Below are 23,915 nucleotides of genomic sequence, written 5' to 3'. Positions count from 1 at the left end.
TCTCCCGACTCACTACAAAGTAATCAAACCTCCAATACAATTTATAGATGTGTGAAAAGAAGGAATACTCCCTTCCCCCAGGATTTGAAAGCGCCATGGATCCACCATACCCATCCTCTCCATTAACCCCACCAGCTCCCTTGCCATTTGTACCCTATCCATCGACCTGGGGCTCCAGGACACAGTTAAAATCTCCTCCCATGATCAACTGGTACGTGGCCAAATCCAGGATTGCTGTCAGCAAGCCCCTCGTAAAACCCACATCATCCCAATTTGGGGCATACACATTTACCAACACTACCGGTGCCCCTTCCAATACCCCACTCACACCACATATCTCCCACCCAGATCCCTCACCTCGTTCGCACTCACAAATCCCATTTTATGCTCATTAAAATCGCCACACCCCTTGATTCCAAATCAAACCCAGAATGAAAAACCTGCCCGACCCACCCCTTCCTTAACCTAACCTGGTCCTTCATACAGAGGTGTGTCTCCTGCAAAAAGACAACCCCCGCTTTCAAGCTTCAAAGGTGCGCAAACACCCGCAACCTTTTAACTGGCCCATTCAGTCTTCGGACGTTCCTGTTACCAGCCTTACGCCTCCAATCCCCTCTACCGCCCGTCATCTTCCCCACTTAACTCCTGCCCCTTTAGTTCCATTCTGTATCTAGCCCATCCCTGATGGCCCATTTCTTCGGCCTTGACCATGTCATCTCTCACCCTCTGCCACGTCGCAGAACCCCCCCCTCCGCTTTTCCCCTTCTTGCCCACTTCCCCTACCCCCACCCCCCGGCCACCCCTCTTGGCCTTCTCCCCCACCATCTCACTTCTGTTCACCAGCATAACCTGCTAGCACGGCTGCCCCTGCCCAAAGGCACACCCTAGAACATAGAACATAGAACGATACAGCGCAGTACAGGCCCTTCGGCCCTCGATGTTGCACCGACATGGAAAAAATCTAAAGGCCATCTAACCTACACTATGCCCTTATCATCCATATGCTTATCCAATAAATTTTTAAATGCCCTCAATGTTGGCGAGTTCACTACTGTTGCAGATAGGGCATTCCACGGCCTCACCACTCTTTGCGTAAAAAACCCACCTCTGACCTCTGTCCTATATCTATTACCCCTCAATTTAAGGCTATGTCCCCTCGTGCTAGCCACCTCCATCCACGGGAGAAGGCTCTCGCTGTCCACCCTATCTAACCCTCTGATCATTTTGTATGCCTCTATTAAGTCACCTCTTAACCTTCTTCTCTCTAACGAAAACAACCTCAAGTCCATCAGCCTTTCCTCATAAGATTTTCCCTCCATACCAGGCAACATCCTGGTAAATCTCCTCTGCACCCGTTCCAAAGCTTCCACGTCCTTCCTATAATGAGGCGACCAGAACTGTACGCAATACTCCAAATGCGGCCGTACTAGAGTTTTGTACAACTGCAACATGACCTCATGGCTCCGGAACTCAATCCCTCTACCAATAAAGGCCAACACACCATAGGCCTTCTTCACAACCCTATCAACCTGGGTGGCAACTTTCAGGGATCTATGTACATGGACACCGAAATCCCTCTGCTCATCCACACTACCAAGAATTTTACCATTAGCCAAATATTCCACATTTCTGTTATTCTTTCCAAAGTGAATCACCTCACATTTCTCCACATTAAACTCCATTTGCCACCTCTCAGCCCAGCTCTGCAGCTTATCTATGTCCCTCTGTAACCTGCAACATCCTTCCGCACTGTCTACAACTCCACCGACTTTAGTGTCGTCTGCAAATTTACTCACCCATCCTTCTGCGCCCTCCTCTAGGTCATTTATAAAAATGACAAACAGCAACGGCCCCAGAACAGATCCTTGTGGTACGCCACTCATAACTGAACTCCATTCTGAACATTTCCCATCAACTACCACTCTCTGTCTTCTTTCAACTAGCCAATTTCTGATCCACATCTCTAAATCACCCTCAATCCCCAGCCTCCGTATTTTCTGCAATAGCCGACCGTGGGGAACCTTATCAAACGCTTTACTGAAATCCATATACACCACATCAACTGCTCTACCCTCGTCTACCTGTTCAGTCACCTTCTCACCCTCCCCCACCCTCGCCCCCCCCCCCCCACTCCTCAGCTCAAAGAAGGCGGCCTCCTGCTGGCCTTACCCTCCCCCACCCAAGCAAGGACTTCTCCTGAACTCCAGGTAGCCTTCTCCAACAGCAAATAAACAAATGTTAAACACAAACAGTCCCATAAAACAGGAGGGGGGATGGGAACATCCATCCCCACATAAACTTTTCACCCCTACAACTCCTTACAATCCCAACATTGAACAGAACCACCCCCCCCCCACAAAAAAAGGCGAAAACCCCCCAATGCCTACACCCACTTCAAACAAGCTCACGACCATTACACAATGTCAGCACCCCGGTTCCCAAGCATTATCCACTCAGTTCTCCCCCAGTTTATGCTCCTTAAATGAAGTCTTCGACCGCTTCTTGGGTCTCGAAATAATACACCCGGCCTCCGAACGTCACCCATAATTTCGGCGGTAGAGCACCCCAAACCTGATCTGCCGCCGCGTACAGCACCACCTTGGCCTTGTTGAAACCTGCCCGCCGTTTTGCCAACTCAGCTCCGATGTCCTGATAAATCCGGACTTTATTTCCCTCCCAGTCGCAGCTACGCTTCTCCCTGGCCCACCGTAGAATTTTCTTTCTCCACAAATTTATGAAGTCTCACGATCACCACCCGCGGTGGCTCCCCAGCTCTTGGCTTTTGCCTCAGAGACCTATGTGCTCGGTCCACTTCAGGTGCCTTATCTAGCACCCCTACTGCCACCAGTCCCGCCAGCATCCTCAAGACGTACCTCGTGGCACTCGCACCTTCCACTCCTTCAGGCAGGCCCACTATTCGCAGGTTCTGTCTTCTCGAGGCATTCTCCTGATCCTCAACCTTTGCCCTCAGTGTTTTACAAAGGTCTCTTAGGAGCCCCACCTCCGCCTTCAGAGCCACCACACAATCGCTGTGGTCCGAGATCACTCCTTCAATCTCCCGAATCTGTGACCCCTGCACCTCCATACACCTCTCCATCCGCTCCAAAGTACTCTTCCGGGGTGCCACAGCTTCTGCAATGGCCTTTGCATGATCCTCATGCATTTCTTTCCTCTGATTATGGAATTCCTCCTTGATAAAAGTCATCAGTTCCTGTATCTGGGGCATTACAGCTTGCCCCTCCCCCACCTACATGCTGGAAGAGACTGTCCGTGAAGCACAAGACTGTTTCAACTTTCCAGCCAAACCTCTCACTGTTTTCTGCCGAGTCCGGTGAACAGAAGGTATACTATTCCAGGGGTAAACTACTCCTCTAACATTCACCGACGCCTTTTCATTAAAATTCCACCCGGACCTGGGTAAAAAGAGCCCTTTTCTGTGACTCTGAACAGGAACAGCCCTTTATGTCACCAATCACTCCATGGTCACAAGCGGAAGTCCCGTCCTATTAATTGTTAATGGCTTCCTACCACCTCTGATGTTTTTGGTAATGATTTTAATTCTAAAGTGTCTTACTTGGGTTTTTTCTACAGCGTTTCTTCTATTGTCTATATTAAAGGTCAAGACACATATTTTTTTAAGTCTTTGTTGCCCAAAAACAAGCTTTAAATCCCAGTTTTGCTGCCAACAAAAGAAAACAAGGCTTTAAAGATATACATTTTTCGAGCAAAGATGTAACTGGTCATTTTTCAAGTGCAAATCACAGCAACAAAAATAACAACTTATATTGATACAGCACCTTTAACATAATGAAACATGGCACTACTTCCTGCAGGCTTCTCCTAACTGCCTCCCTCTTGTAAGTATCCTGTTTTTGGGAGACTGACCCCAATAAGGGTTTGCACAAAAGGAAAGCAATAGTAATAAAAATAAATGGAAAATTGTCAGAAAAACAATTAATTTGCCGACTTCAAAATATAATCATCTAAACTGAATCAATGATACGGTCAATCCTTTGACCCCCCACTGTTACGGAAAGTTTCAAATGAATTAGTGGTCAATACATTACCACACTTTATGATCACCTCGGCATATACTAATTACAAACATGCAATAAGCAAGAAATTTTGCAGTGGTCATTCGTTTCATGGACTACCATTGATTGGTTTAACCAAATTCAGGAGCAAATCAAATAACAAAGTTCTTGAGTGACTGAGTGACAGGCTGGAGGAAGCAGAAACGGCCCTAGGGTTGCTGGCGCCCCGGGCAAGCTGAACTTCGGCGCCCTTATACATACTCTAAAATTCTTCGTATTTTGTAATCATTACATTTGACAATCATTTCACGAGAGTTCCGGTAAGTTTGATGGTCATTAATCATTATCATAAGCATGAACAAAGTTAGCATTATTTGTGTTGCAGTTAGGCATGTCACGTTTATGTTCTTTTAATCTAATAACGAAATATTCCCAGTTTCGTCTATATTACACGGTTTACACCAGCATTTGGTTTTTCTGAAATATTATTTCTTACTAACATCGACTTAATGGTAGAAGTATACCTAATAGCTATATTCACATCGAGAACACATCTGTTTGTAAAATCGTCTGTGGTACGTAAAAAATAGCTTCCTAGCCCAGGGGCTGTATTTTTACGTGGGTCCCGCACTTGACTTGACCGGAATTCAAGTAAAAATAGCCAACAGAAAATGATTTACGGACATGTAAAAATAGACACTGCGTTGTAAAAACAGTCAGATAAATACTTCATAAAAATTATGAAATAATTTGTCACGCACTCCTTGATGGCGCCCCCTAGCACATGGCGCCCCGGGCGACTGCCCGAGTTGCCGGTACCTTGAGCCGGCACTGGGAGGAAGGATTGTGGTGCAGTTTCCCAGGGGCCAAGCGTTGAGACCCTTGCTTTTCCTGATACATATTTAGACCTAGACCTTGGTGTATGTGGCACAGTTTCAAGTTTCTGGATGATGAAAAACTTGGAACCATGGTGAACCATGAGGAGAACACTGCAGAACTTAAAAAACATAGACAAATTGGTGGAAAGGGCAGACAGGTGGCAGATGAAGTTCAAAGTGTAGAAATGCAAAGCGATTAATTTTGGTGGGAACAAATGGAGGGACGAAGGGTTCTCCCACATTCTTACCCGATCCCTGCACATTCTTCCTTTCAGACAACCATGTAATTTCCTTCTGAATGCTTTGATTAAACCTGCCTGCACTGCATTCTCAGGCAGTGCATTCCAGATCTCAACAACTCACTGAGTGAAGACGTTTTTTCTTATCTCAATTTTGTTTCTTATGCTAAATACTTTTAAACTATGCCCTCTGGTTCTCAATCCTTTCATGAGGTGAAAATATTTCCCATACGAACAGACAAATTCGGAACCCTTCAAGCTTGCTCCCCCATTTTTTTTTCCCCATAGAGTCCCTACAATGCAAAAGGAGGCAATTTGGCCCATTGATTCTGCACTGACTCTCTGAAAGAGCACCCTATCTCGGTCCACACCCCCACCCTATCCCTGTAACCCTAACCCCACCTAACCTACACAGCTTTGGACACTAAGGGGCACTTTAGCATGGCCAGCCCACCTAACCTTCACATCTTTAGACTGTGGGAGGTACCTTGAGCACCCTGGGAAAACCCACGCAGGCAGGGGGAGAAAGTGCAAACTCAACACAGTCAGTCACCCAAGGTTGAAATTGAACCCGGGCCCCTGGCGCTGTCAGGCAGCAGTACTAACCACTGTGCCACCATGCTACCCCATTCAAAAATAACATGGCTGATCTGATTGTAACCTCAACCTCACATTCTTTGTGCAATGATAAGTTTTTCTTTAAGTTTGAATCTGTATTTTAATCTTTTTCTTTATCCATGGATGGTGCATACTCCCTTTGGAATTTTTATTTATCATTTGGAATGTATCTGTTCGGTGTATTCTAAAATATCCCTTTAAATATCTGTTGCTGCTTCTATATTGGTCCTAATTACACTATCCATGTCCCTCATGATTCTGCAGGAGCAGATGGACCTGGTTATTTATGTGCATATGTCATTGAAGATGGCCGTACAAGTTGAGAGTGTGGTTAATAAAGCATACAGTATCTCCAGTTTTATTAATACGGCCATAAGGTATAAGGGTAAGGAGGTGCTTTTGAACTTGTATAGGGCATAGTTAGGCCTTAGCTGGAGCATTGGGTCCATTTCAGGGCACGGCACTTGAATGTGAAGTAATTATGGAGATTGCAGAAAAGATTCACAAGAATGGTTCCAGGGATAAGAGCATCAGTTATGAAGTTAGAATTGGGTTTACTTGGGACCATTTTTCTTGCAGAAGGGATGATTGAGGGGATACTTGATAGAGGTATTCAAAATCATGAGGGGCCTGGATAGAGTAGATAGGGAGAAACTGTTCTCAATTGGGAAAGAAGCAAAAATTCATAGAACAGTACAGCACAGAACAGGCCCTTCGGCCCTCAATGTTGTGCCGAGCAATGATCACCCTACTTAAACCCACGTAACCCGCATACCCATAACCCAACAATCCCCCCATTAACCTTACACTACGGGCAATTTAGCATGGCCAATCCACCTAACCCGCACATCTTTGGACTGTGGGAGGAAACCGGAGCACCCGGAGGAAACCCACGCACACACGGGGAGGACGTGCAGACTCCACACAGACAGTGACCCAGCCGGGAATCGAACCTGGGACCACTGGAGCTGTGAAGCATTGATGCTAACCACCATGCTACCGTGAGGCCCTACCGTGATATGAGAAACAAAACTTCTTCACACAGTTAGTGGTTGAGATCTGGACTGCACTGCCCAAGAGTGCGATGGAGGTAGGTTCAATCAAAGCATTCAAACAGAAATTAAACTTTTATCTGAAAAGGAAATATGTACAGGGTTATGGTGAGGAGGCAAGAGAATGGCACTAAAGGAATTGCTCATTCAGAGAGCTGGTGGGCCGAATGGTCTCTTTCTGCGCAAAACACCTTTGTGATTCTGTGATCTGTTCTATCGATCACCAAAGATTTAAAAGCTGAAAATGCAATCATAAATTAAGAAGAAACTTCTCCAAATTGCAACAGACGGGTTGCAACCTGTAATATTTACTGGCTGCAAGATGCCTCGGTGGTGCTGCACAGCAGTGCTCAAATCTTCCCCGGTCGACATTTGCTTGTGAAAGATAACAAAAATTTTCTGTCAAGGAAATATTTAAGGACATATAAAGTGCGCAACATAAAACAGTACAGGAGATCTGATGTTAAGAGTTACTATTTAGATTAAGTTGTTAAAGCAATTGGGATGAAATCACACTGTTTAATGTTAGTGTGCAGATATATTAATGCATATAATTGCTTCATGCTGAAAGGCTTCTCATGAAAATTCTGCAAGAAAATCAGTTGATTTATAAAAATTGAAGTACAGTATCCAATGACTACTCAAAGTATCCAGTTAGTGGTTGAATAGCAAAAATCAAGAAAATCTGTGCTACGTTGGCTGATATCAGCTAACAGGGCAGAATGGCTTCTGGGTTGCTAGCTCCTTTCATCACTGTGTAACTCTATCTTAGGACATCTGTGACCATCCTTTGCCCTTTCTCCCGCAATATACTGCTTGAAATCAATTTTTTGACCAAGTTTTCGATCATCTGTTCTAATTATCTCCGTATGTGGTGGAGTATAAAATTTTGTTTGAACCACCTTGGGATATTCTACTATGTGAAAGATTCAATCCATATGCTGGTTTGGCTAAATCGCTGGCTTTTAAAGCAGACCAAGCAGGCCAGCAGCACGGTTCGATTCCCGTACCAGCCTCCCCGGACAGGCGCCGGATTGTGGCGACTAGGGGCTTTTCACAGTAACTTCATTGAAGCCTACTCGTGACAATAAGCGATTTTCATTTCATAACATCAAATGGGATTGTATAACTGGACGGGAAGAAACCAGAATGGAACCCTGGCTCAAAAGACCATAATTTTACTTTTTAAAAACTAAAATATGGAGGAACAGAGTTACAGGACCACCAATTAGTTTTTGCAAGGAAAAAAACATTTATTAAACGTGAAAAGATTGGACTATAATACAATACTCCTTTACTTCCCCCTTAGTGTAACAATTACACACAGGTTTTAGAATTAACACGGATCACAGGGTACTTCAAAGTGCGGGTCGGGAATCAATTGGTCACGCCGTTCCAGTTTGCTCCTGATCGTAGGAGAAGCGCCCAACGATGGCTACTGGCTTTTCAATTAAGAATGTCGGCGGTAGGGCAGCACGGTGTCACAGTGGTTAGCATTGCTGCCTCACGGCGCTGAGGACCCGGGTTCGAATCCCGGCCCTGGGTCACTGTCCGTGTGGAGTTTGCACATTCTCCCCGTGTCTGCGTGGGTTTCACCCCCACAACCCAAAAGATGTGCAGGATAGGTGGATTGACCATTCTAAATTGCCCCTTAATTGGAAAAAATAATTGGGTACTCTAAATTTATTTTTAAAAAAGAATGTCGGCGGCTGCCACCTTTTAAATGAAAATAAATTAGGCTGTGTGCAATCGTCTGACCAGAAGCGGCAGCAGTGAGCAGGTCACACGTCCTGCACAACACTTGATATCAAACGCCTTCCATGTATGCGCTTTTGGCATCACATCATGGAGCAGAGCTGCATCTATTTTCTAGATGCTGGCGAGCAAGGCAAGAGGACTGTTCACTTTCTTAAAGTAAAAGATGGCCAGAGACTCAAATGGGCAGTGTATGCATAGGACAGGATCTCACAACAGAATCTGCTGGAGAAAGCTGTTCAGGAGAGTCCAAGGCAGGACAGAGCAGTGTTGGTATTGCTCTGTGCCGAGGTCCAGGGCCTCTGGTTAAGTCTACAAAGATGAAACTGAAATCGGGAACAAAGCAGTATTTAAAAAAAATTTTTTAAGAGTACTCAATTCTTTTTTTCCAATTAAGGGGCAATTTAGCCTGGCCAATCCACCTATCTTGCACATCTTTGGGTTGTGCAGTGAGACCCACACAGACACAGGGAGAATGTGCAAACTCCACACGGACAGTGATCCTGGGCCAGGATTGAACCTGGCCCTCAGCGGTGTAAGGCAGCAGTGCTGCCCACTGCACCGCCCTTGGGAACAAAGCAGTATTAAGATGATTTCTCGAGATATGGTTTTGGCAATTCTGCCAATGCAAATTAGGATGCAAAGCTCATGTGTGTTATATGCAGCAAAGTACTGGCAAATGAGAGAAGTTTCAGATTTTGAAAGAGAAGCGTTGGGTGAAAAACTCCTTTACGGTTGAGATTGCAGTGTCAGTCATTATCTTACAACCGACTCCAAATTAATACCTTAATTACGAAACCATATCAAATACACAGCAAAAGCCCATGCGGCTGTCAGTATTCTGGAGTAGCATCTCCCAGGAGTATCCAGCGTTGTGTAAAACAAGAATTCTGTTGCTATTGCACTTCATGATGAGCTACGTTGAGGTTGGATTTTCCGTTTTCACGAATATGACAACGGCACAAAACATCTGGCTGAGGTCTGCACCTGATAAGCACATTGCCCTCTCCTCCTGTGAACCTGATTGGAGTGAAATTGTGAGGATCAAGCAGGCTCTTCTTTCACATTAAAAGTAAGCGAACGTGGCACGTGTTACGAAGGTCAGCCGGCGGGGGTCACAATGTTTTGCTCACGTGGGTCATGAAGGTCAGCCAGTTGGCAAAAGTTTGTTTTAAAATAAATTTAGGGAACCCAATTAATTTTTTCCAATTAAGGGACAATTTAGCGTGGCCAATCCACCTACCCTGCAGAACTTTGGGTTGTGGGGGTGAAGCCCAAACAAACACAGGGAGAATGTGCAAACTTCCCACGGACAGTTACCCAGGGCCGGGATCAAACCTGGGACCTTGGCGCCATGAGGCAGCAGTGCTAACCACTGCACCACCGTGCTTGTCTCACCCCCCAGTTGGCAAATGTGAGTTCCATTAAAAAAGTTTGAAAAACGCTGTCACAATCTACAATAGTCACATTAACACATAAGCACACAGGATTAGTGAGGGCAAATACATTCTCCATCCTAATCCCCAAGTGAATGTTTGTGGATGTCTCCTCAGAATCCCACCAGATGATTTGTCACATGAGAGTTTCTAACCTCCACTCCCAAAAACACATTTTAAAATCTTCTCTCATAATTTTGCTTTCCCTTGGTGGATGCATTCCAAACTCCAGACCAAGATTTCCAAATGACACTTTTAAACAAATCTTCTGCTCCACTTTTAACAGCGATCCAGTCCAGGATCTTACACCAACCCCATCAGGTTTCCTTTGTCTTAACTGCTTTTACACAAATGTTGAGATCGAGCTACCAATTTCCATAGTTATTTCAACTCACGTTCCACAGGTTGTAGTAAAATCTCTCCAACCCGAGAACCATTTCAGATATCTGACTGGCCTCTCAGCCTTCTTCTCAGCTCTGGTATCTCTCTGGTATCTTTTGTATCTCTCCCCTCTCACCTTAGACCTATGAAATGAAAATCGCTTATTGTCACGAGTAGGCTTCAATGAAGTTACTGTGAAAAGCCCCTAGTCGCCACATTCCGGCGCCTGTCCGGGGAGGCTGGTACGGGAATCGAACCGTGCTGCTGGCCTGCTTGGTCTGCTTTAAAAGCCAGCAATTTAGCCGAGTGAGCTAAACCAGCCCCTAGTTCTAGTTCTATGCCCTCTAGTTCTAGACTCCTTAACCTTTGGGAAAATATGTTAACTATCTATCTTATCTATGCTCCTCATTATTTCATAGACCTCTATAAGATCATTATTATTATTTTTTTAAATTTAGAGTACCCAATTCATTTTTTCCAATTAAGGGGCAATTTAGCGTGGCCAATCCACCTAGCTTGCACATTTTTGGGTTGTGGGGGCGAAACTCACGCAGACACGGGGAGAATGTGCAAACTCCACATGGACAGTGACCCAGAGCCGGGATCGAACCTGGGACCTCGGCGCCATGAGGCAGCAGTGCTAACCCACTGTGCCACCGTGCTGCCCTTAAGATCATTATTTTATAGACCTCTAGAAGATCACCCCAAACCCTAGTTGCTAAGAAACCACTGCTGGTTTATTTATTCTTCATGCCGCAGCCGTCTCTAAGCACAATAGAAACACAGGAACCTAACCAACTCCCACACATAGCATGAATCTAGCTACAGGTTTTACCCTTCCAGGTGTTTACCAGTAGAAATCTAATTCCCTTAAAACTATCTCTGTTGTCCCATCACTTGTGCAAGTAGTTGCCGTTTTTATTCTTTGGTTTCTACAGTTAATTTCATTGTCATTGGTTAGGCCTCGGAGTCCTATTCCTGATTGCTGTCGAGGAAAGCAGATGGAACTGCACAGGTGAGGACAGGCTTGACTTTGGTTGCAATGTCCTTGCCACAGCTGAACAGTTGGCTAAAGTGAGAGAGGGTTACCTAACGACTGAGCAAGTTCTTTGCAAATCAATAAGTGATGTGAAAAGTTTTCATCTCCCAGGCTAGGAGATTCTCCAGTGTGGTCTGGTACAACTGTATCTTTGTGGTGGGGGAATCAGGCCCAGCAGAAATTTCGAAAACCCGAGATAGCTGACTAAGCAGACAAAATGCCACCCTTCCAGCTTTAGGTTTCCAGAGGAATTTGTTCTCCTGGCAGCTGTAGATCACAGAGAAGATATTCTCCAGCAAGGGAATGGGCAGCATCCTGTTTAATGTGCTGTGATCAACTGGCCCACTGGTATCAATGCCTATTACTTAGATATAAGTGCAATGGAAGGGAAATACGATATCCTTACTGACTGGAGAGGAACAATCTGGAATACATACAAGGGCCTGGTGATATATTAGCCTATAAAACCAATGATCAACTATAGCCTGGTACCGGCCCTCTTCAGGATAGCCTGTTTTGGCCTCTAGGGTTTTGTGTGGGTTATTTTCATGTCCCATTTAAGACAGCATCAACATTACATTACTGTTAGGTAAGCAAAGGTAGTTTTAAGAGACTTATATTTACATTGGTAAACATTAGAAATAAGGTTTGGTTTTAGGTGGATTTAAGTTAATGTCTCTCTACCTGGAAGGGACCTATAGTTAGAGTCATGACGGACAAAGTTGTTTGTGTGTGTGGGGGTTGGTTAAGTTCCAAGTGCGATAGAGGGAGCTATGGCGGGAAGAGTAAATATAGTTGCTTGGCAACTAGAGACCCTTGTAAGGGAAAAAACATTTCTTTGCTCTTTAGATTTAGCTGCAAGCTACAGCAGTTTTGTAGTTAGACAGCCAGGGAGCGAACTGTTCCCACAGATCTGCTAAAAGCAGTGGTTTGGGAAAGCTAAAGAGAGAAAATCTCTCTCAGCTTTGCTATAAGAAAAAACATACAATGGAGTAATGGTCATTGAAAGAGCAGCTTGTTAAGGAAACTACAGAAATCAAAACAAGTTTCCAGGTAGTCTGAGGTTAAAGGTACATGAACAGGGGACTGTTAAATAAAGACCGACAAGAGTTCAGAGGAAGGCTTAGATGTCAGAAAGACCTCTGAAGTGATTCCCAGCTTGCTGAGATTGTACTACAGCCAGTGAAACATGAATTAAAATATACATGGGACATGTAAATGTATACTAGACCTCAAGTGTGTAAAAGTTGCTGTCTGTGCGGAGTCTGCACGTTCTCCCTAGTGTCTGTAGAGGTTTCTTCCGGGTGCTCCGGTTTCCTCCCACAAGTCCCAAAAGACTAGCTATCAGATAATTATTTTATTTTTTTATAAATTTAGAGTACCTAATTAACTTTTTCCAATTAAGGGGCAATTTAGCATGGCCAATCCACCTACCCTGCACACCTTTTTGGGCTGTGGGTGCCAAACTACGCAAACACGGGGAGAATGTGCAAACTGACACGGACAGTGACCCAGAGCCGGGATCGAACTTGGGACCTCGGTGGCGAGAGGCAACAGTGCTAACCATTGCATCTCCATGCTGCCCCTGCTATTAGGTAATTTGGACATTCTGAATTCTGCCTCTGTGTACCCGAACGGCCTGTGTACATGCGATGGAATGTGGCGACTAGGGGCTTTTAACTGTAACTTAATTGCAGTGTTAACGTCAGCCTACTGTGACAATAAAGATCATTATTATTAAAGGCAGGAGGCTTCCAGTTGCGGTGATGCAGAGCTAAGCCGCACGTTTGGTGGCTCTGGCTTTTTTCGGTCTTTTGGGCTCTTTTAAGGGCCCGTAGCGGCACTGGCTGGACTTTTCCCGGTGGGGGAACACATCTGCTGCGTTTATCTGCCGGTGGATGGACTGGACCAGGAGCGGAGTGGTCACAAAATCGGCTTTGGAGCAAAGAAAGGTGCGAGGCAGGAAAAACAAGATGGCGGCGGGCGGGGAACCGGCAGCGTGGCAGCAGTGGGCGCAGGAGCAGCAGGAGCTGCTTCAGAGCGCCTCACTGGATAAGCTCATGGCGACTCAGGGTGCAGAGATCCACGAGTTAGGGCAAAAGGCCTCGGAGAACGAGGATGAAATCCTAGGCCTGGCAGTGAAGGTGGAATCTTCACAAAAAATGGCAAGCGAGGATGGAGGAAATGGAGAACCGCTCGCGGCGGAAGAACTTGCGGATCCTGGGCCTCCCGGAGGGGCTGGAGGGATCGGACCTGGGGGCCTATGTGGCCTTGATGCTGAACTCGCTAATGGGTGTGGGGTCCTTCCAAGGGCCCTTGGAGCTGAAGGGTGCCCATTGAGTGTTGCTGAGAAAGCCCAGGCCGAACGAGCCGCCAAGGGCAGTGCTGGTCCGTTTTCGCCACTTCGTCGACTGCGAGCGTGTGCTGAGATGGGCTAAAAAGGAGAGGAGCAGCAGGTGGGAGAATGCAGAGATCCGGATTTATCAGGACTGGAGTGCGGAGGTGGTGAAGAGAAGGGCTGGTTTTAACCGGTCGAAGGCAGTGCTCCACAAGAAAGGAGTGAAGTTCGGCCTGCTACAGCCGGCACGCCTCTGGATCACTTATAAAGACCGCCAGCTCTACTTTGACTCCCCGGAAGATGCCTGGGCCTTCGTCCAGGCAGAGAAGCTGGACTTGAACTGAGGACTGAGGGGGTGTTGGGGACGGATGTGAATTATCCGGGGGTTTTGTTCTCCCTGGTACTTCTTTGTTGGTTCCTTTTTTGTTTTTTCCCTTTTTGGGGTTTATTGATTGTTTATTTTGGTGTCTTTTTTGCTGTTGGAGGGTTGGGGAGCTGTGTTGCAGGCCCGTTGGGTCGCGCGCCTATTCTTTCCCGCGTTTTGGGTCGGGGGTGGGGTTTCAGATGGAAGCACGGGCTTTGTTCCCGCGCTGGAGGCGGAGTGGGAAGGGCCTCAACCAGGCGGGGGGAGTGCCGGTTGTGTCACACCAGGAGGATCGTTGGGGTGGTGGGAGCAGCTGGGGTCAACAGGAGTCAGCTGACTTACGGAAGTACAACGAGAGGGGTAACGCAGCTAGGGGGGGCCCTAGCTTGGGGGGGGGGGGAGGGGTACCGGGTTGCTGCTGGAAGGGCCGAAGGGGAACAGATGGTGATGGGGGGGTCGGGATGGGGATCTGCCACCCTGGGGAACGGGCCGGGTGGGTACTGCGGGCACGTGGTGGGCCGAGGGAGAGTTATGGCTGACCGGCGCAGAGGGAGGGGGAAGACCCCCCCGATTCGGCTGGTCACATGGAATGTAAGGGGACTGAATGGACCGGTGAAGCGGGCCCGGGTGATGGCCCACTTGAAGGGGCTAGGGGCGGACGTGGCTACGCTCCGGGAAACGCACCTTAGGGTGGCGGATCAGGTTAGGCTGAGAAGAGGGTGGGTTGGACAAGTGTTCCATTCGGGGTTAGATGCGAGGTGGCGATTTTGGTGGGAAAGAGCTTTTTGTTTGCGGCGTCGAGTGTGATGGCGGACAGCTGTGGCAGATACGTAATGGTGAGCGGTAGGCTCCAGGGGGAGCAGGTGGTGCTGGTCAATGTGTACGCCCCAAATTGGGAAGATGCAGGCTTCATGCGGCGCATGCTGAGCTGGATTCCAGACCTGGAGACGGGGGGCTTGATATTGGGAGGAGATTTTAATACAGTGCTGGACCCGGCCCTGGATCGTTCGAGGTCCAGGACCGATAAGAGGCCGGCGGCGGCCACAGTGTTGAGGGGGTTTATGGACCAGATGGGAGGGGTGGACCCTTGGAGGTTTATGAGGCCGGGAGGTAGTGAGTTCTCGTTTTTCTCCCACGTCCATTAGGCTTACTCCCGGATCGACTTTTTTGTCTTCAGCAGGGGCGCTGATCCCGAAGGTGGTAGGGGCAGGGTACTCGGCGATAGCCATATCAGACCACGCTCAGCATTGGGTGGACCTGGAGCTGGGGGAGGGGAAGGATCAACGCCCGCTGTGGAGGTTAGACGTGGGGCTTCTGTCGGAGAGGAGGTATGTGGGCGGGTCCGTATAGAGGGGTATTTGTAAGCTAATGACAATGGGGAGGTGCAGGTGGGGGTGGTCTGTGAGGCGTTGAAGGCGGTGGTCAGAGGGGAGCTGATTTCTATTAGGGAGCACAGGGAGAGGGGGGAGAAAAATGAGAGGGAGAGGTTGGTGGAAGAAATGGTAAGGGTGGACAGGAGGTACGCGGAGGTCCCGGAAGAGAGGCTTATGAGGAAGCATCGTAGTCTCCAAGCGGAGTTTGACATATTGACCACACGGAAAGCGGAGGTGCAGTGGAGGTGGGCGCAGGGGGTGGTATACGAATACGGGGAGAAGGCAAGTCGGATGCTGGCCCACCAGCTCCGGAAGCGGGAGGCAGCGAGGGAGATATGGGGAGTTAGAGATGTAGGAGGGAAACTGGTGCGGAGTGCAAGGGGCATTAACGTGGTGTTCACGTCCTTTTATGAGGAGCTGTACCGGTCGGTGCCCCCTGGGGAGGACGGTGGGATGGACCGCTTCTTGGACAAGCTGGAGTTCCCGAGAGAGTGGGGGAGGAGCAGGCGGAGGGTCTGGGGGCCCCAATCGAGTTGGAGAAGCTGATCAAGGCATTGGGGAGTATGCAGTCAGGGAAGGCACCGGGGCCCGACGGGTTCCCGGTGGAATTTTACAAGAAGTTCTCAGACCTGCTTGGCCCACTGTTAGTGTGGACCCTGAATGAGGCAAGGGAGGGGGGGCGGCTGTCGCTGTACGCGGACGATTTATTGCTGTACATTGCGGATCTGGATCCGGCGGGGTGGATGCCAGAGGTGATGAGGATTCTGGGGGAGTTCGGAGGCTTCTCTGGCTATAAGCTCAATGTGGAGAAGAGTGAGCTGATTGTGGTGCATATGGGAGACTAGGAGAAAGAGATAGGGGAGCTCCCGCTGAAAAGGGCAGAGAGGAACTTCAGATACCTGGGAGTCCAGATAGCCAGGAGCTGGGGGGCCCTGCATAGGTTAAACATCACGAGGCTGGTGGAGCAGCGGGCAGGGTCCTGTCGGTTAAGATGACGGTGCTCCCGAGGTTTTTGTTTCACTTCCAGTGTTTACCCATTATGATTCCGAAGGCTTTCTTTAGGAGGGTTAACAGGAGCATTACTGAGTTTGTGTGGGTGCAGAAGACCCCGAGGGTGAGGAGGGTATTCTTGGAGCGAGGCAGGGAGGTGGGGTGCATTGGCGCTGCCCAAACTGTGTGGGTATTACTGGGCTGCGAATGTGGCAATGATTCGTAGGTGGGTGATGGAGGGGGAGGGAGCCGCATGGAAGAGGATGGAGGCGGCGTCCTGTGTGGGCAGGAGTTTAGAAGCACTGGTGACGGCCCCATTGCCACTCCACCCGGCAAGGTACTCTTCGAGTCCAGTAGTGGTGGTTACCTTCAAAATCTGGGGGCAGTGGAGGAGGCATAGGGGAGAAGTAAATGCCTCGGTTTGGTCCCCGTTACGGGGAAACCACCGGTTTGTACCAGGAGGATAGATGGAGGGTTTTTGAGTTGGCACAGGGCAGTTATCAGGCGGATGGGGGACCTCTTCCTAGACCGGAAGTTTGTGACCTTAGAGGAGTTGGAGGGGAAGTGGGGTCTACCCCCAGGGAATTCCTTTAGGTACATGCAGATTAGGGCGTTTGTTAGGCGGCAGGTAGCGGAGTTTCCGCTATTGCCGCCAAGGGGGTTCAGGACAGGGTGCTCTCGCGTACGTGGGTCGGCGAGGGTAGGATCTCTGCAATTTATCAGGTGATGCAGGAGGGGGAGGAGGCCTCAGTGGAGGAGCTGAAAATGAAGTGGGAGGAGGCGTTGGGGGAGAAGATTGAAGAAGGGACATGGGCAGATGCCCTGGGGAAGGTGAATTCCTCATCTTCTTGCGCACGGCTTAGTCTAATTCAGCTAAAGGTGTTGCAAAGGGCACATATGACTGGGACCAAGCTGCGCCGGTTCTTTGGGGAGAGGACAGGTGTTCGGGGAGCCCAGCGAATCACACCCACATGTTCTGGGCGTGTCCAGCGTTGGAGGGTTTCTGGAAGGGGGTGGCGGGGACCTTGTCCAGGGTGGTTAGCTCCAGGGTGGAACCGGGCTGGGGGCTCGCTATTTTTGGGGTAGCATCGGAGCCGGGAGTGCAGGAGGCGAGAGGGGCCGGTATTCTGGCCTTTGCGTCCCTAGTAGTCCGGCGAAGGATCCTTTTGCAGTGGAGGGACGCGAAGCCCCCGAGCCCGGAATCCTGGATCAACGACATGGCCGGGTTCATTAAACTAGAGAGGGTCACGTTTGCCCTGAGGGGGCCGGTGCAAGGGTTCTTCCGGGGTGGCAGCCTTTTCTTGATTTCCTGGCGGAGCATTAGAGGGTGGTCAATTTCAGCAGCAACCGGGCCGGGGGGGATTGGGGGAGGGGAATATGGGTTCGTTATGGGGGTTTCTTCTTAAGGTTCTATGTTTATTACTCTTTCTTGTTGTTAATTTATTGTTTTGTATTGGGGGAAGGGGTTTTTGTTTTTCTCTTTTCATTGTTGGGATAAAATTTGTTGTTGCAAAATTTGAATAAAAATTATTTAAAAAAAAAAAATTATTATTAAAAGCATTCAAGACCAAAAAAATCCTAAGAGTGGTTGGTGTAAAACTTGGAGTGGATTCACTGGTAGAAGTGAAGCGGAAGCTCTGTTCAAAAGAATCCTTTGAAAAATGTGGGGTAAATTTCAGAATGCAACTTGCCAATGTAAACCCTTATTGCAAGAAATGAAATGAAAATTGCTTATTGTCACGAGTAGACTTCAATGAAGTTACTGTGAAAAGCCCCTAGTCGCCACATTCTGGCGCCTGTTCGGGGAGGCTGTTACGGGAATCAAACCGTGCTGCTGGCCTGCCTTGGTCTGCTTTCAAAGCCAGTGATTTAGCCCACTGTGCTAAACAGCCCCTGTTTTGAGAAGGTTTTAAAACATGTTTTGGAGTGGAGCTTGGAAACTCTCATGTGACAATCATCTGGGGGAATTCGGAGAAGACACTAACTTTGATTCGGAGCGGAGTGCCTGTTTGACCACGGCCAATTTGTGCGCTCATGAGACCATTGTAGTTTCAAATGTACTGTGTCATCCGTGTTAATCTTAAAACTTGTGTAATTATTAACCTGAGGGGGAGTAAAGAAGTATTATATTACAATTCGTTTTTTCATGTTTTAATAAAGGTTTCTTTTTGTGGTGTTGAAACTAAGTAGCGGTCCTGTGACTGTTCCTTCGTGTTTGATTCAAAAAAATAAAAGTTACGGTAATTTGAACCAGGGTTCCATTCTGGGATCTTCCCATCCAATTACATTAACTGGGATTGTAACACTACAGAACTTGAATTTGGATTATTGCATATAATCAAGAAGTGACAGTCTGTGAATAGATAGGATAACTTTAAAACATTTTTGATAGAAATAAATAGGTTTTATCTTCTGCCTAAAAAACAGCCAATTGAGCAAAGTACATGATTGTAGCTGACTTGGTATCTCTGGAATAAGTGACTGTCTTCACAAGTGAAGGAAGGGAGGGGGAGGTGAAAGAAAATAGTACAGTACCCAACATCACTTGATTTTAAATATTTTTGCTGTTACTACAATGCAACTTTTGTTCAATACTAAACTGAGATTTCTGCCACAGCTATAAATGCAATGGAGGGAAACTGGGTGGCACAATTGGTTAGCCACTGATCTTGCAGTTTGGCACGGGTTGAACTCCAGTCCAGAATAATTAAATAAAAGTCTCCCTTATTTGTAGATTGCATGGGTGTTAAAGTGGACAACCTCAATCCAGTTCTTCGTGTGGATGAGTCAACAGTACAGACCTATGAGTGTTTGATACAGAGTGGGATGAAATTCAATTTTGGTGGCACACAAATTACAAGGAAGAGAATTGGCTGTTCATTATACATCCCTTCCATTGAAGTCCTTCTACAGACTAATGGCAGACTAATCATCTTAAATTCAGCAAACAATTGGCTTTGGCAATTTGCATTTGCTTAATAATAAATAAAATAATTCAAGTCAGTGTAAAAAAAATTGAGCAGTGTGTATAACAGTCACCACTTCACAACCACACATCTTGTGCACCTGCCTACTCCCCAAATACCAGTTCTCATCAAATGGCAGAAATCTCTCTGTCGTCAGCGGTATGATCACAGTTGATGTTATTTTTATTTATTTTTAAATAAATTTAGAGTACCCAATTCATGTTTTCCAATTTAGGGGCAATTTAGCTTGTTCAATCCACCTACCTGCACATCTTTGTTTTGTGGGGGCGAAACCCATGCAAACATGGGGAGAACGTGTCGGACAGCGACCCAGAGCCGGGATCGAACCTGGGACCTCGGCACCGTAAGACTGCAATGCTAACCACTGAGCCACCGTGCTGCCCAGCCAGTTGATGTTATAACTGGATAGAAATATCCCAGAATGGAACACTGGCTCAAAAGACCATAATTGTTTATACAGTATACAAAAAGTGGTGGAACAGAGTAACAGGTTTGCAAATTAGTTTTAAAGTCAAGAAATAAATTAAACATTAAAAAATTGGATTATGATACAATACTTTGTTACTTTCCCCCCCCTTAGTTTTTTTTTATAAATTTAGAGTACCCAATTATTTATTTATTTATTTTTCCAATTAAGGGGCAATTTAGCATGGCCAATCCACCTAGCCTGCACATCTTTCGGTTTTGGGGTTGGAACCCACACAGACATTGGGAGAATGTGAAAACTCCACACGGACAGTGACCCAGGGCTGGATTCGAACCCGGGTCCTCAGCGCCATAGGCAGCAATGCTAACCACTGTGCCACATGCCGCCCCCTCCCCCCCCCCCTTTAGTTAAACAATTACACACAGGTTTCAGGATCAACACGGATTACAAAATACATCTTAATCTACAATTGTCTTGTTAACACCAAGTCCCTTTTAAGCACACCATATGCAAATGCTCTCTCCACTCTGAACCCCAACAGAATGTTTTTGGATGTCTCCTCAGAATCCCTCCAGATGATTGCCACATGAGAGTTTCTCAACTCCACTCCCAAAAAAGATGCTTTAAAATATTCTCTCATAATAACACATTCCCTTAGCCATTTGCATTCTGAAATCCAGGCCACATTTTAAAATGACACTTTTAAACAAAGATTCCATTCCACCTTTAACAGGGAATCCATTGGCACAGTGGTTAGCACTGCTGCCTCACAGTACGAAGGACCCGGGTTTGATCCCGGCCCTGGGTCACTGTCCATGTGGAGTTTGCACATTTTCCTGCGTTTGCTTGGCCTCACCCTCACAACCCAAATTTATGCAGGATAGGTGGACTGGCCACACTAAATTGACCCTTAATTGGAAAAATAATTGGATACTCTAAACTTATAAAAAAATTAAAATTAAAAATAAAATTTGAAAAATACAGCAAATCCAGTTCAGGATTTTACACCAACCCCTTTAGGATTGCTTTGTCTTGACTGCTGTGTAAACTGCTCACAATTGCTTTGGCTTGCAATTCCCAGACTGTATTAAAATGACTGAAAATAATTCATCTACCTCTGAGGTCTGCTGTCCCACTGTAAATCTAGTTCCTGCAATTGTTTAAGAACACTTTGCTTGTTCTTCCTGAATTCTTCTGAACAATACCTTGGTCCTCTTAACTTCAGTTGTCTTAAACATTCTTTCTGCACCAATTCCCTGGTTATCTGGACTGTACCTTGTACTTTAGGAAGCCTGCCTCTTTGCAGCTCCCATCATATCTAGTCTTTCTTCTGGCAGAATTAAGAGATATTCACACCCCAAGGTCCTGATTCCAACAGCCCTGGCTTCTAAGAACAAAGGAAAGCCCTTCACTCCAGAAAGTGGCCTCCTACTGCTATTTATTCTTCATGCTGCAGCCCTCTCTCAAGTCACAGTTAGAAATGAATCAAATGTCACACATAGAAACACATTTTCCCAGCATGAATCTAGCTACATGTTTTCCTTCAGTGTCTTCCAGGCATGGAAACATTAAATGAAACACAATTAAAACTATATTTTATTTCTAATGTTTGCCAATATAAATCTAATTCCCTTAAAACTACCTTTATTTTCCTAACATCAGGAAGCAGCAGCACACCAAGCGTTCAGGCACAAATGCAGGACTTTAAGCAGCGTAACTCCAGCTCACAACTCAAATTATTGCTCAAAAGCTGGAATAGTAATGGACTGCAAACTTCAGTCTAATAGCAGCATGAAGTACACTCTGAAATTGCCCACATCATAGTCTGCAATAAATGCTTTAACGCAGAGTAGCAGAAAATAGCTTTCCTGCTCTGTGCTTGCCAGCCTGCGATTTTGTTCTGTTCGTTCACTTTAATGGATGGAAAATTATGGGCTGGCAAGTTAAGAAGTGAAATATTCCAGCCAGGAATTTTAAGGCTAATAGCAGTGTTTAATTTTCCATTACGCTAAAACTCCTAGGTGTTCAACTTTGCTAAAAACAGTTTTGCATTTTGACAAACAAGCATGGGTTCAAAATGACTTGCACGTATGTTTTGTGTACTGCGAAAAGGTCATCAGTGGCAGAAATGGCTTGCATGATCCACAGGCTTATAAATTCAATGCAAAAGAATAAAATTGAGAGAGATACATGGCAATGCACCAAACTACTGAGAAATATCTCAGATTGTCTTTGGTGACTGTGTGGAGTTTGCACTTTTTCCCCCCCTGTGTTTGCATGGGTTTCCTCCAGGTGCTCTGGGTCGTCGTCCCCAGTCCAAAGATGTGTAGGTTACGTTGATTGGCTGTGCTAAAATTTCCCCTTAGTGTCTAAAGGTTAGGTCGGGTTATGGGAGTAGGGCGGGGATTGGGCCTGGGTGTGCTGCTCTTTTGGAGGGTTGGTGCACATTTGATCGGCCATATGGCCTCTTTCTGCACTGCAGGGATTCTATGATTCCATGATTCCGATATACAAGTACGATAAGTAGTGACAAATAGATAATGGTTGTTATGAAGAAATCAGCACCCAGATACTCCAAAAATTGAGGTTAAAATTTAGGGCTAAGCAAACTAGCTTTGCCTTTGTGAAAGCAGTACAACTGAAAAGTATAAAAGCAGCAAAGTAATAATTTATCAAACCATCACTAGTGCAAAAGGAAACTTATGCAGTTTGTTTCCTTTTTTTATTGGGACTTATGGAACAGTTTAAAATGTTGCTGACGCCATTTGCATTTATTAATATGCCTATCGCATTACTCACCAATAAGTCAGATATATAAATGAGCTATTGTATTGTGCCCTGTCCTTCAGATGCAGATGGAGTGGGCAACATCGTGAGAGGAGTTTCTCTCCCTGCCTGTAAATGTAAAAGCACTCTAAAAAAAATAAAATGTAAACAGCTGCCTTTGGCATAACTTACTATGAAGTTCATAATTTCTTATGAACATACAAACAAGGAGCAGGAATAATGCATTCATTATGGCTGCATGGCTCACAGTTGCTGGATGATATACAGCGCCGGCCCTAGGGTTGCTGGCGCCCCGGGCAAGCTGAACTTCGGCGTCCTTCGGGGGGGGGGGGGGGGGGGGGGGGGGGGGGCCGAGCCCGGGGCCGAGGGGGTGGCGGGGCCGAGGGGGGCGGGGCCGGGGCCGAGGGGGGGGCGGGACCGGGGCCGAGGGGGTGCGCTGGTTGGCACCGGCCCAACTGCGCATGCGCGGGACCCGAGTCTCTGGCGCCCCCTAGCACATGGCGCCCCGGGCGACTGCCCGAGTTGCCGGTACCTTGGGCCGGCCCTGATGATATAGAACCTCTCTCAAAATTCAGTTACATCAAGATTGCATTCATGGAGGGCTGCACAGTGGCGCATTGGTCCGTTGCCTACAGCGCTGAGGACCCGGGTTCGATCCCGGCCCTGGGTCACTGTCCATGTGGGGTTTGCACATTCTCCCCATGTTTGTATGGGTCTCACCTCCACAACCCAAAAAGATGTGCAGGGCAGATGGATTGGCCATGCTAAATTGCCCTTTAATTGCAAAAACAAAAGGTACTCTAAAGTGAAAATAAAAATTGCATTGATGGTTTCTGAATAACACTATATGTGCAAAATGATGTACATGCAGTTGTTTTACTGTTGATGGATCCACCTCACTGTATATAGAGAGAATTCAGCATCTTTTGGATGCTGGTATAATTGCAGAAACTTAAGAAGCATTAGACCTCATCTGGAGCACTGCATCTAGTTCTGGGTGCCATGCCAGAGGAAGGATGTGAAGCCATTGGAGAGAGTACAGGGAAGATTCACAAGAATGATTCCAGGGATATAGAACTGTAGCTATGATGATAGATTGAAGCGGTTAGGTTTGTTTACCTTGAAGAAAAGACAGAGGAACCCTGGTAGAGGTATTCAAGATGCTGAGGGGTATTCACAGGGTAAATAGTGAGAAACTGTTCTCACTCAAGAATTAG

At 46.8% G+C, this 23,915-nt stretch overlaps 1 protein-coding gene across 4 annotated transcripts in view; it reads right to left on the bottom strand.

The window, feature by feature from the left end:
* The window catches only part of bcor (BCL6 corepressor), a 381,173-nt gene that overhangs the window by 276,441 nt on the left and 80,817 nt on the right, over window positions 1–23,915 (bottom strand). The gene's annotated exons all lie outside the window — the stretch shown is intronic.

This window comes from Scyliorhinus canicula, chromosome 7, assembly GCF_902713615.1.
Source record: "Scyliorhinus canicula chromosome 7, sScyCan1.1, whole genome shotgun sequence".
NCBI lineage: Eukaryota > Metazoa > Chordata > Chondrichthyes > Carcharhiniformes > Scyliorhinidae > Scyliorhinus > Scyliorhinus canicula.
The sequence above is the reverse complement of the archived record's forward strand: the minus strand, read 5'-3'. Positions and strand labels throughout refer to the sequence as shown.